This window comes from Galeopterus variegatus, unplaced genomic scaffold (genome assembly GCF_000696425.1).
Source record: "Galeopterus variegatus unplaced genomic scaffold, G_variegatus-3.0.2 Scaffold4436, whole genome shotgun sequence".
In the NCBI taxonomy this organism is placed as follows: domain Eukaryota; kingdom Metazoa; phylum Chordata; class Mammalia; order Dermoptera; family Cynocephalidae; genus Galeopterus; species Galeopterus variegatus.
Genome location: NW_007730547.1, coordinates 120,772 through 132,029, shown reverse-complemented (window position 1 = coordinate 132,029; position 11,258 = coordinate 120,772).

Sequence of the window (11,258 nt, the reverse complement as noted above, 5' to 3'; positions counted from 1 at the left end):
AGAGGATCTTTGTCATGAATGAGTGTTGAATTTTATCAAATGCTTTTCAGCATCAATAGAGATGATCATATGTTCCTTGTGTTTGATTTTATTAATATGGTATGTCACATTTATTGATTTGCATATGTTGAACCAACCTTGCATCCCTGGGATGAATCTCACTTGATCATGGTGTATAATTTTACATATGTGTTGCTGTATTCTGTTAGCTAGTATTTTATTGAGGATTTTTGCCTCTGTATTCATGAAGGATATCAGCCTATAGTTTTCTTTTTTAGTTGTATCTTTACCTGGTTTTGGTATCAGGATGATGTTTGCTTCATAAAATGAGTTTGGGAGATTTGCCTCTATTTCAATCTTTTGGAATAGTTTGTAAAGAATTGGTGTCAATTCCTCTTTGAATGTTTGGTAAAATTCTGCTGTGAATCTGTCTGGTCCTGTGCTTTTCTTTGTTGGGAGCCTTCTGATAACAGCTTCAATCTTCTTTATTGTTATTGGTCTGTTCAGGTTTTCTACATCTTCTTGGCTCAGTTTTTGGAGCTTGTGTGTGTAGCCTTGCAGGGCAGAGTATTCTTGGCTGGCAAACTCTGTCTTTTAGTATTTTGAATATATTATCCCATTCCTTTCTGGCTTTTATGGTTTATGATGAAAAGTCTTATGTTAGTCTGATTGGCACTCCATTATAGGTGATTTGATGCTTCTCTCTTGCAGCTTTTAAGATTCTCTCTTTGTCTTTGAGTTTTGCCAATTTGACGATAACATGTCTTGGAGAAGACCTTTTTGGGTTGAATATGTTTGGGGACTTTGAGTTTCCTGAATCTGAAGATCAGTGTCTTTTCCAATAACTGGGAGGTTTTCTGCCACTATGTTGTTGGATATGTTTTCAATAAAATCTCTTTTTTCCTCCCTTTTTGGAATACCCATGACTCAGATATTTGAGTGCTTAAGGTTGTCTGATATCTCTCTTAGATTTTCCTCAATGCTTTTAATTCTTTTTTCTTTTTTTTTTTTTTTCCTTTGTCTGCCTGTGTTATTTCAAACAGCCCATCTTCAAGGTCAGAAGTTCTCTCTTCTACTTCTGCAAGCCTGCTGGTTAAACTCTCTGTTGTGTTTTTTATTTCGTTGAATGAATTCTTCAGCTCAGCAAGCTCTGCTACATTTTTTTTCAGGGCATTGATTTCCTTGTACATTTCTTCTTTCAGGTCCTGTATGCTTTTCCTCGTTTCATCATGTTGTCTAGCTGAGTTTTCTTGTATCTCATTCAGTTTCCTTAGAATTATCACTCGAAATTCTTTGTCAGACATTTCAAGGGCTTCTTGTTTTATAGGATCTAGAGCTTGAGAGTTATTACCCTTTGGTGGTGTACTTTCTTGATTTTTCATATTTCTGGTATCTTTCCTTTGATGTTCAGTCATTATGGTAGGGGTGTCACAGTTTACTGGTTTGACACGATTGTATGGCTAGGATGTTGCTGGGGTTGCCAATTTGGTATGGCTACCTCAGTGTCTGCTTGGTTGCCTGCTGGTGCCTCGGGCACGTGGTTGCCTTGGGTCTTGGGCCTCTCCAGGGAGCCGCCTTTCTGGTCAGCATGCACTCGGCCAGGCTGCTGAGTCATGCACCAGCACCGCAGGTTGTGTGGTCTCTGTGGAGCTTCCACCTCCCCTGCTGGACGTCTCCCTGCTCCACACGCACTCAGCCAGGCTGCTGGCTCATGCGCTGGCACGCAGGGCATGTGGTCTCTGCGGAGCTTCCGCCTCCCCTGCTGGACGTCTCCCTGCTTTGTGCACACTCAGGTGGGCCGGGGGTGGAGTCGGGTGGGAGATGTGAGGCCTACCTGCTGGGTCGCGGGCCAGCACCGCAGGGTGTGTGGTCTCTGCGGAGTTTCAGCCTCCCCTGCTTAAAGAGCTTATTTAATAGTAAAAGTATTATGTCCATAACTATCTTACTTGTAGTTTTGTATTTGACTATTTTTATAACTTTTATTTGGGCAGTAATGACCAATTCTCAAAATTTAATTACGAAATAGAGGAGGTTCCTTTTTGCAATATATTCTAAAATAGTCTGAGAGGATTAATTAATTATATCTTTTTTAAACACATTGTTGTTTTCTTTGAAAATTTAATACCACTACTTCCAGAATACACACACACATACTTACACTCACACAAAACTTTACAGAGACAAAATGAGTGGTTTAAATTTGATTTTAAATTTATATGTAAGTTATAGGTTATTACTAGGTTCATAGCTGAGAGCTTATTTTGAAGTTCTGAAATTGAGTAAGATATATCATGTAGCCAAAATACATTTTTTTTCAAAATTTTTCATTTGCCCTAGAATAATAGTTACTGAAAAACTGTTTCAGAGCTTACATTAAAATACTGCTTTGGGGGCCAGCCCGGTGGCGCACTGGATAGTGCGCCGCTTGGGAAGCGCGGCGGCGCTCCCGCCCGAGGGTTCGGATCCCACATACAGACCGGTTCCCGCTCACTGGCTGAGCGAGGCGCGGGAGCAGCGCCGAGGGTTGCGATCCCGTTGCCGGTCCCGGTCTGGTACGGGGGCAACACTGAGGGTTGCGATCCGTTGCCAGACACGGAAAAAGACAAAAGACAAAAAAAAAAAAATACTGCTTTGGGATCAATTTATATGTGAGCAAGACAATATTTTTTTAAGCTTGGTGCTTCCTCTATCTCGACAGTGTTTGAAGATCTCTAATTAACTGCAGTGTTTCAAACTGTACAGAGATTATGGTTTTCAAAGGAGAGAGCCAAAAGCCTTCTATCAAAGTGCCTACTAAGAGAGAGGGTAGAAAGGAAAGGAAATGATTGCTAGCCTGATATATATTAGGATATTATCAGAGAGAAATATGGCACTTGTCTTTGGGGGTACCATCAAATCCAGGTAGTAGGGTACCCAGATGGCTATTCTGCTTAGTGATCTAGCAGTGATCTAATAATTCTAATTTTGAAAATTTACATGAAAGAAATTATTTCCGACATAGAGAATCCTGTCTGAAGAAATCCTGTTCATCATTACACTATTTATATAGCTTTATCACAAACAAACACAGGAAAATTCTGCAAGTTTCACTATTACCTTAATTGTAAGATTGTGTTCTAAAGATGTCAACACATAAATTCTATGAAAAATGCCCAAACTAAAACTTGAAACTAAAAATGAGATACTTATAGCCTATGAATTGTTAAATTTGAATTCAGTGATAATATTCTTAATTTGTTTAAATCTACAAATCAACATTTATACACTCCCACCATAGGCTTTTTACTAAAATATGTTAGTCTGTAGACTTCTCATGTTTCTGCCATATTTGCTAAGACACCTGGTTCTCTAGGTCAATGAATGTGTTCAAAAGAAAATATGGCCAGGTCTTTCTGCTTGGACCAGACTGATTTGTAATAAAAGGCACAATGACAGTACATAAATTACCCAAAGATACTCTGTGGGAAACTTCCAGTTTTACAGCAGAAAATTATGTATTTACCCATTTATTTCAGAGTAAATCATAAAAATTCTGAAATAATTAAATTGATTAAAGTAAAAGAGAAAAAAATTTTGCAATAGCAGAAAATTTCTCTGACATTTTATTCTGTATTGATAAATCTGCTTAAACAAATCAATCTGTTTTGCTTAAATTGGAACTCAAACAACTGCAAATGACATTAGATCGGAGTGCCTCCCATTATCAAATCTTAGGTTTACACTCACTTTCACACAGCTGAGCTGGCCTGAAAACATGGAGAGTGCACAGCTCCAGGAGTCAATACACTTTGTTGTTGTTCCTGCCACCAACTCAATATGTCACCTTGAGCAAGTCATTTGTCTACTCAGGGGCTCAGCTTCCACATATGTAAAATGTCGTTTTTGGATTTAATGCTTCCACATGTTCCTTCCAATTTTGAAATTCTATAAAGTTGCTATAAACGTTGTGCCATGTCAACCCTACACTACCTTTCTATAATACCAGGTCATTCTATGCCTTCCAGGAGTATAGCTAGGAGATGCAAGGGTGTGTCATTGTAGTAGGAGGCACTGTAGTGCATAGTACGCATTATACTGTGTAATGAAGAGAATCACTGCTCCATCCCCCTGATGAGAAAAGTGCACAATTCTCAGAGATATAGGAAAAGGAGGTGAGAAGCACTATGTCCTTCAGACAGTAGGGCTCATATTTGCTTCTTTGATACAGGCCTGCATTTATGTGTGGGCCCTTGCTTCTCTGAGAACAAGTTTTCTGTGGATAGCATCATGTCTTGCTGTACATAAAAGCTTTCCAGAATGGTTGCCTGATAAATCCACCTAGACGCAAAATACATCTCCTGTTGGAGCCTACAAATTCACTTGACATACTCCCCTCAGAGGGCTCTCTAAAGAGAAGTCTTGACAGGGGAGACTATCTCAGGGTAGACCCAGTCAATCATCCAGCATAGGTTTAGGGCCCACTGTGTGCCTAACCATGTATTAGGGTGTTGGGGTTCAGGAGAATAATAATACAAGGATCTTACCCTCCAGAAGTCTAAGGTCATTCTCATGAAATGACTCATGAAAAGGAGAAAGCACTGAAAGGTGAATGCTGAGTTAAATGATAAGTATAAATGCTGGAGGGGCTCAGAGGCAGAGGCCACTATGAGCCAAATCATTCGGTTAAGTCTCCCCAGTAGAGGCAGGCCTGAGGAGGGTGGATTGAGGACAGGCAGAAAGTAGGAAGCAGGTATTCCCTTGGGAAGTCTGACTGACTCTCTATTTCCTGCAGGCACAGAAAATTCTCAACTTCCTACCTCACACTTAAAATGCTGATCTCAAAAACCCAAGAGAAATTAACCTTCTATACCACCAGGCACCTACAAATGCCTCTACTGAAAACCAGAAGATATTGTCAAAGTCGTTGGAAAAAATGAGCTGAGTTTGATGGCTCAAGATATAGTTCCCAGATGCAGGTCCAGTTGGTTCAGTCTGAGAGCTAGGCAAGCTCCACAAATGATATCAAAGAATTTCTCAATTTATATTCCATGATGATTAAAATTATATTTTGGTTCGGAGGCAAAGACTAGATGACTTTCTTCTTGTGTCCTCTGAGAGCACTGACCTATAAAACCAGGGGGAGAGGGGCTGGGGCATCTGGGCCACAGCACTGGCAAGCCAAGGCTGTGAGGCCTCATTCATTGTCATTGTCAGGGTGTCAGGGCTCCTGAAGGACATTTTCTAGATAACTGAAGTTAATCCTTCAAGTGCTGGGGTCAGGTTGTTTGGTGGTTTTTCTTGTTTGTTTCTGTTTTAGAAGCTTAGCCAAATCTTTCAGAAATACACTACACACTTCCTCTGCACTCTTAAGTTAAAATGTTTTTAAAATAACTTTAATCTTCTTTGATGAGAGTGTTCATTTAATAAGAACATGAATTAATGTGTTCTGCTGTTCTACATGTGATGCTGTCAGGCTCTGAGATGTGTGGGATTGATATTTCCTACCCTAAATGATCCCAGACTGCTGTGCTTTTTGGTTTCTTACAACCATATTTTATAATTATTGTTTCCTTTTTCATTATCATATTGTCAAATATCATTTCTGGCATTGTTGGCATGATTATCTCTGATAACAATTCAGTCTACTATTTACTTTGTTTCTTCTAATCTACTGTTTTCAGAAGCATAATAGAAGAATGTTTATAAAAATCATTTGAAAATCATTTGCAAGCATAAGAAGGCTTCAAAATAGGAAAGACTTAAATGTCTTTCTGAGTGATATTCGTGAATTTTAAAAAATTGATTTCGTTACTTTCCTTTCCTTTCTTCTATGGGACTCAGTGTCCCATATAAGACCAATTAATGAAAAGCATTTCAGTAAAACTTGCTGTGAACATGATCATGGAGAAGATTAGTCCCTGGATATAAGCTGATTCTGCACTCCAGACTGCAATTACTGACTCCTCAAGACTGATCACAATTCCTGTGTTATGCATAATTATAGAACTATTTCTTTACTCCTTGAAAAATAAATGTTTGTAATAATAAATTTATTTGTGATTATATGATTGATGTCTACATCCTTCAACAAACTGTAAACCCCAGGAAAGTATAGACCATGACTGGTCCTCATTATAACCCCAGCACCTAATTAGTAGGTGCTCAATAATTTTGTAATGAATGACTGAAGGAACACATGGCAATTCCAGAGCCCAGAATTCTGATTCAACTGGTACTGTCTTGTATAACCTTGAATAGAACATAAAATTTCCTCGACTCTCAGTTACCACATTTGGAAGAGGGTCTTCAACAAGATAGTCACTAAATATTCTTCCACTTTTAGATTTCTATTCTATTTAAACATGAGGAAAGGAATACAAGATGTCAAGAACAGAAGATGATCCAGTGTGGAACTGGAGGGGAGGGGAGGTGAGGCACCCATGTTTTCCTGACTGTTCTCCCAATTGCAGTTGGCCCTGCTATCGTATATGCCCAGCTGCTCTGCTGCAATGGCTGATGCAACATTTAACTTTCCCACCCTGCTGAAACGGCTAGCAGACCTGGAACTTTTCCCACCTAAACATAAGTTATAACCATGTAAGGTCACCACTTTACCCACGGTAAAAACCAGAAGTGTAACAATATAAAAGAAATAGCCCCACTGTGTTCGGGGCTCAGCCTTTGTGACATGAGTCCACTGAGCCATTGCCAACATCAATAAACTCTGCTTCCTGCTACAAACCTTGGTGTCCTACCTGTCCTTGAGAGTTCGCTGTAACACGGCTGTAACACTTTGTAACAGAGGAAGTGCCAGGGGGTTGGTTGGCTGAACATCCCCAGGAAATGGGAGGAATGGTCCTGGTTCTGAGAAATGTGATTTCTCTAAGTCAATCTAGCTTTTGGAAAAATTGTGAGGGGAAAGAAGTTTCTCATTGGAACCCTCCTTTTCCTTTCTGCATCCTTTCTTTAAATCCTCATACCCACCACCAAACCATCACCTCCAAAAGATCAGTGTTACCATGCCTTCTATTCTGCATTGTCTCCAAATATTGGAATAAATTCATTCACATACAAGCACAGTTTAGGATCTTCCTATCATTGTACTCTCTCACCACCAGGGTTTGCATTTTCCAACTCAGCCTGCTCTGGGGAATGTTTAATTCATATAAATTAATTTGAGGAGATTGACTTCAGACAATGGGATGGGGAGGACTTTTTTAAGAGGTCAAAGGGAGATTTTGATAAGTATCCTCAAATCCCACCCAGAGGTGCCCTGGTATGCCAGCCCCATCTCAGTGTCTGGCTCCTAAGTGCACCATGAATATCCAAGTAGGCAAGCACAGTTCCTACACCCTACTTTGTAACCAAAATTGTCATTTGGTCAGGACTAGGGTAAGGCAAGTGAGTAATTCATCTCAGAAGCCAAATTTAAGAGAACACCAAAAAGCTCACGATCAAGATAGTATTTTAATGCAACATTTTAAAATCAAAATGGAGGCAAAAATCCATGATGAACAAGATATCAAATTTTTAATAAGGCAGGATCAGTATGATTAATTTTTTTTCTTTTGCCTCAGGCTCCAATATGGCTCGGCTTGGCATTTCCTGTGACTCTCCCTTCCTCTCCTTTTGCTGAAATACACCATGAGTGCACATAATGGAATGTGTAAAGGAGGCTAATTTGTGTTGGCTGCATCACTCTGTACTGGGGAAGCTCCATGGGGAGAGCTCCTAAGACCCAGGCCAGGGCCACAGCCATCCAAGAACTGGAAGGAAGCCCAGGAGACACTCTCACCTGACGCTGCCCCTCAGGATGAGTCCTGGAGGGACAGTTCCCAAAGGCCCAGAAAAAGGCTCTCACTGGGGCACAGCAGCACTGTTCTCTGTTGAAACTACTGCCATCCCACACTCAGAAATGGCAGAGCCCTGCACAGGATGTTCACCCACTCCATCCTGCACACTGAAGAAGTGATCCTGCCATGAAACAGTGAAATCCTTCACTTCCTGTTCCCCCAAACATCCCCGTCCTAATAAAACCATGGATGAACTTATTGACGGTTTTCTATCGCTCAGAGCAAATGAAGAGAGGGGAATGCGGAGAGCTGTTTCTCTGTTGAGCAGTGAGAGAACATGATGAATGGTTACAGGGAAGTCTCTGTGTTCTGAAAGACTTTCAAATATTCCTGAGAATCCCCACCCTCAGTATTATACCCCAAGGAGCAGTGGGAGGGGGGGGCATCTCATCAGTGCTGTCAGACAGGGGCTGCGTCAGGGTTAACTCTGAGCTCTCTCCTCTGCTAATGCAGCCAGGAAGAATGCCAGAGAAGGAATGCTCCTTAATTTCAGTGAGCTGGAGAATATTTTTGGAAAGAAAATTAACCCTTTCTGAAAATAAATGATGAAAGGGGGCCACTCCTGAACTGAGTACCTGTACTGTACAACAGCTGTGGCCAGAGCAGACACTGTAAGCCTGATGATGTTGGAGAAGGCAGGGCTGGCCTCAGGCATATTGATAAGTAGGTGATATTCTCTAGTGGCTGGTGCCTCAGGATCATTGTCCCCCACTTGAATCCCCAATACTCATCCTGTGTCATCTTCATTGGTTTTTGGTAAGAAATTAGAGACTAAGTTTAGCAACAGTGTCTCACAATTGTTTCCATTTTACTAGACAATTCTTGATTAATTAGAATTTTAGGAAATTTCTAAACATATATATCAGGCATTTGTAATAGGCAGTAGGTAGATATTCCGAGGCTAGAGATCCTATGAAACATACTCTGTGGCTGTAACTTCAGACCCTGGTGGAACAGCCACACATCAGTTAAACAGAAAAACTCTAAAACTAACTAACTAACTGACTTCATCTCCAGTGTCCTCGCATGAGAGATGTAGCGAAACCGGAAACACAAAGAACAGGGTTTCCTTAGTATATGAGGCCTTTTCCCTTGGTGTCGCCTGTGTTTGAAGTATTTTTTCCCAGATCTTCCTCAGGTTTCCCTCCTGTAATAGGCAGAATAATGTTCCTCTTCCCTGATATTCCTCATCCTAATCCCCAGAACCTGTGGATATGTCAGGTTTCATAGCAAGGGTAATTAAGGTTGCAGATGGAATTAATATTGCTAATTAGCTGACATTAAGATGGGGAGATTATTGTTAAATAAACAGAGAGAGGCTCTCTGAAAGAATAATGAGTTTAATTGGGAATGGAACATTGCAACGGAAATACATGTGTCATAGTAAACTATGCATGTATTCAGGGAGGTAAAGGAAGAGAAAGGGTTTTAAAAGAAAAATGATGGAGAATTACATAATTGTTTGGGGATAGCTATCCTTGGGCACAAGGATCAATTACAAGAGTAATACCAGTCCAAGGTTGGACAATTACTGGGCAAATGTCCCTGAAGAAGTATTTCTTCATGTGAGGTTGCTATAGCCTCTGCAAGGTTGTGGCTTTGCAGAATCCTTTGTGATAGTGCTTGTTATCAGGCATGCATGCATGAGAACCTATCCCTTCATGACCTTTCCCTGGCTCTATTTGTCAGGGTTTTTTGTTCATTTGTTTTTTTTACACAAGTGACTCCATTTTGATTCTGAAAACTTTCACTGTATCCTGGATTATTCAGGTGAGCCCAATATAATCACAAGGGTCTTTGTAAGTGAAAGAGAGAGGCAGAATAAAGAGAATAAGAGAGGGAGCAATGTGAGAAGGCCTCAGTCTGACATTGACGGCTTTGAAGATGGAGGAACAGGGACATGAGCCAAGGAATGTGGGTAGCTCTTAGAAGCTGGAAAAGGCAAGGCAACTGATTCTCCCCGAGAGTCTCTAGAAGGAATAAAGCCCTACCAATACCTCTCTTTTAGCCCAGGGAGACCCTTTTGAACTTCTGACCACAAGAATTGTAAGATAATAAATTTGTGTTGTTTTAAGCCATTAAGTTTGTAGTAACTTGTTATAGCAGCAGTACAAAACTAATACACCTCTTTATCATTTGATCTCAGCTCAAATATTATCTTCTTAATGAGAGTCTCCCTGACACCCCTCACCTGCTAAAGTATCTCCCCATACCCCAGGCATTCTCTGTGACACTTATTTTCATTTGCTTATGATTACCTATTTTATTTGTGTGTTTATTGCTCTTCCCTCTCACAAGGATGTAAGTTATAGGAGGGTTGGGACTTTGTGGAATATACTAAAAAGCATATGTACTTCACAGTGCCTGGTTTTCCAAAGCCTTGTGGTTTCAGATATTGACCTTGTGGAGGACTGGAAATTTTCCCCAGGCTACTGAGTCTCTGTTGCAAGGTAAGAATTGTGGCGCAGCAGGTTTGCTCAAAGACAGACTAGTAACTGATTGTTATGTAAAGATACTGAGAAATTGCTGTAAGATCACTTAATTGTTTACTGGAATGTCATCTGGCTTGTTTCACTGAAAGTTACCAGCCTATATTGTTAAACTATAACCCTACCTTTGTTCTCTTCCTGTAACTTCCTGGTATGGAAAATAAATGCAGGAAGAGAACCCCAATTCAGTGTTAATTTCCCAAGGAAGGATTGCCTCTTGCTGGAGGGTCCCAGGGAAGTTAACCACTTTGGGGCTTCTCACTGCTCAGAAGAGATAGGCTTTGAGTAATCCTTTGCATCTCCGTTACCCAGGGGAAGTGGGGTGACCAATCTGTGGGGGGCAAAGCAACAAAAGGCAACAGGACTTTGTTGCTCTTATTTCCCTATGTATCTCCATTGTGTAGGACACAGGAACATGGTAAGTGTTCAATAAATTTGTTATATGAATGAACTTTAAGCTAATGAGGACCATAAAACTCTTGCCATTGCTAAATCACAATTAGAGGACGGCTTTTAGAAGAGTCACAAACCTGGTAGGTGCTGTGTTGAGCAGAATTGTCCAAAAGAAAACAGAAATAAAAACAGAATTATAAAGACTCTCTACAAGTTAGGCATAGATGGAAAGTATCTCAATATAATTAAAGCCATATATGATAAGCCCACTGACAATATGATCCTGAATGGGGAAAAGCTGAAAGCTTTCCCCTTAAAAACAGGAACTAGACAAGGATGCCCACTCTCACCACTCCTATTCAACACAGTGTTGGAAGTACTAGCCAGAGCAATCAGAGAAGAGAAGGAAATAAAGGGCATACAGATTGGAAAGGATGAAGTCAAGCTGTCGCTGTTTGTAGATGATAAGATCCTATATATTGAACAGCCTAAAGCCTCTATAAAAAACTCCTAGAGTTGATAACTGATTTCAGCAATGTTGCAG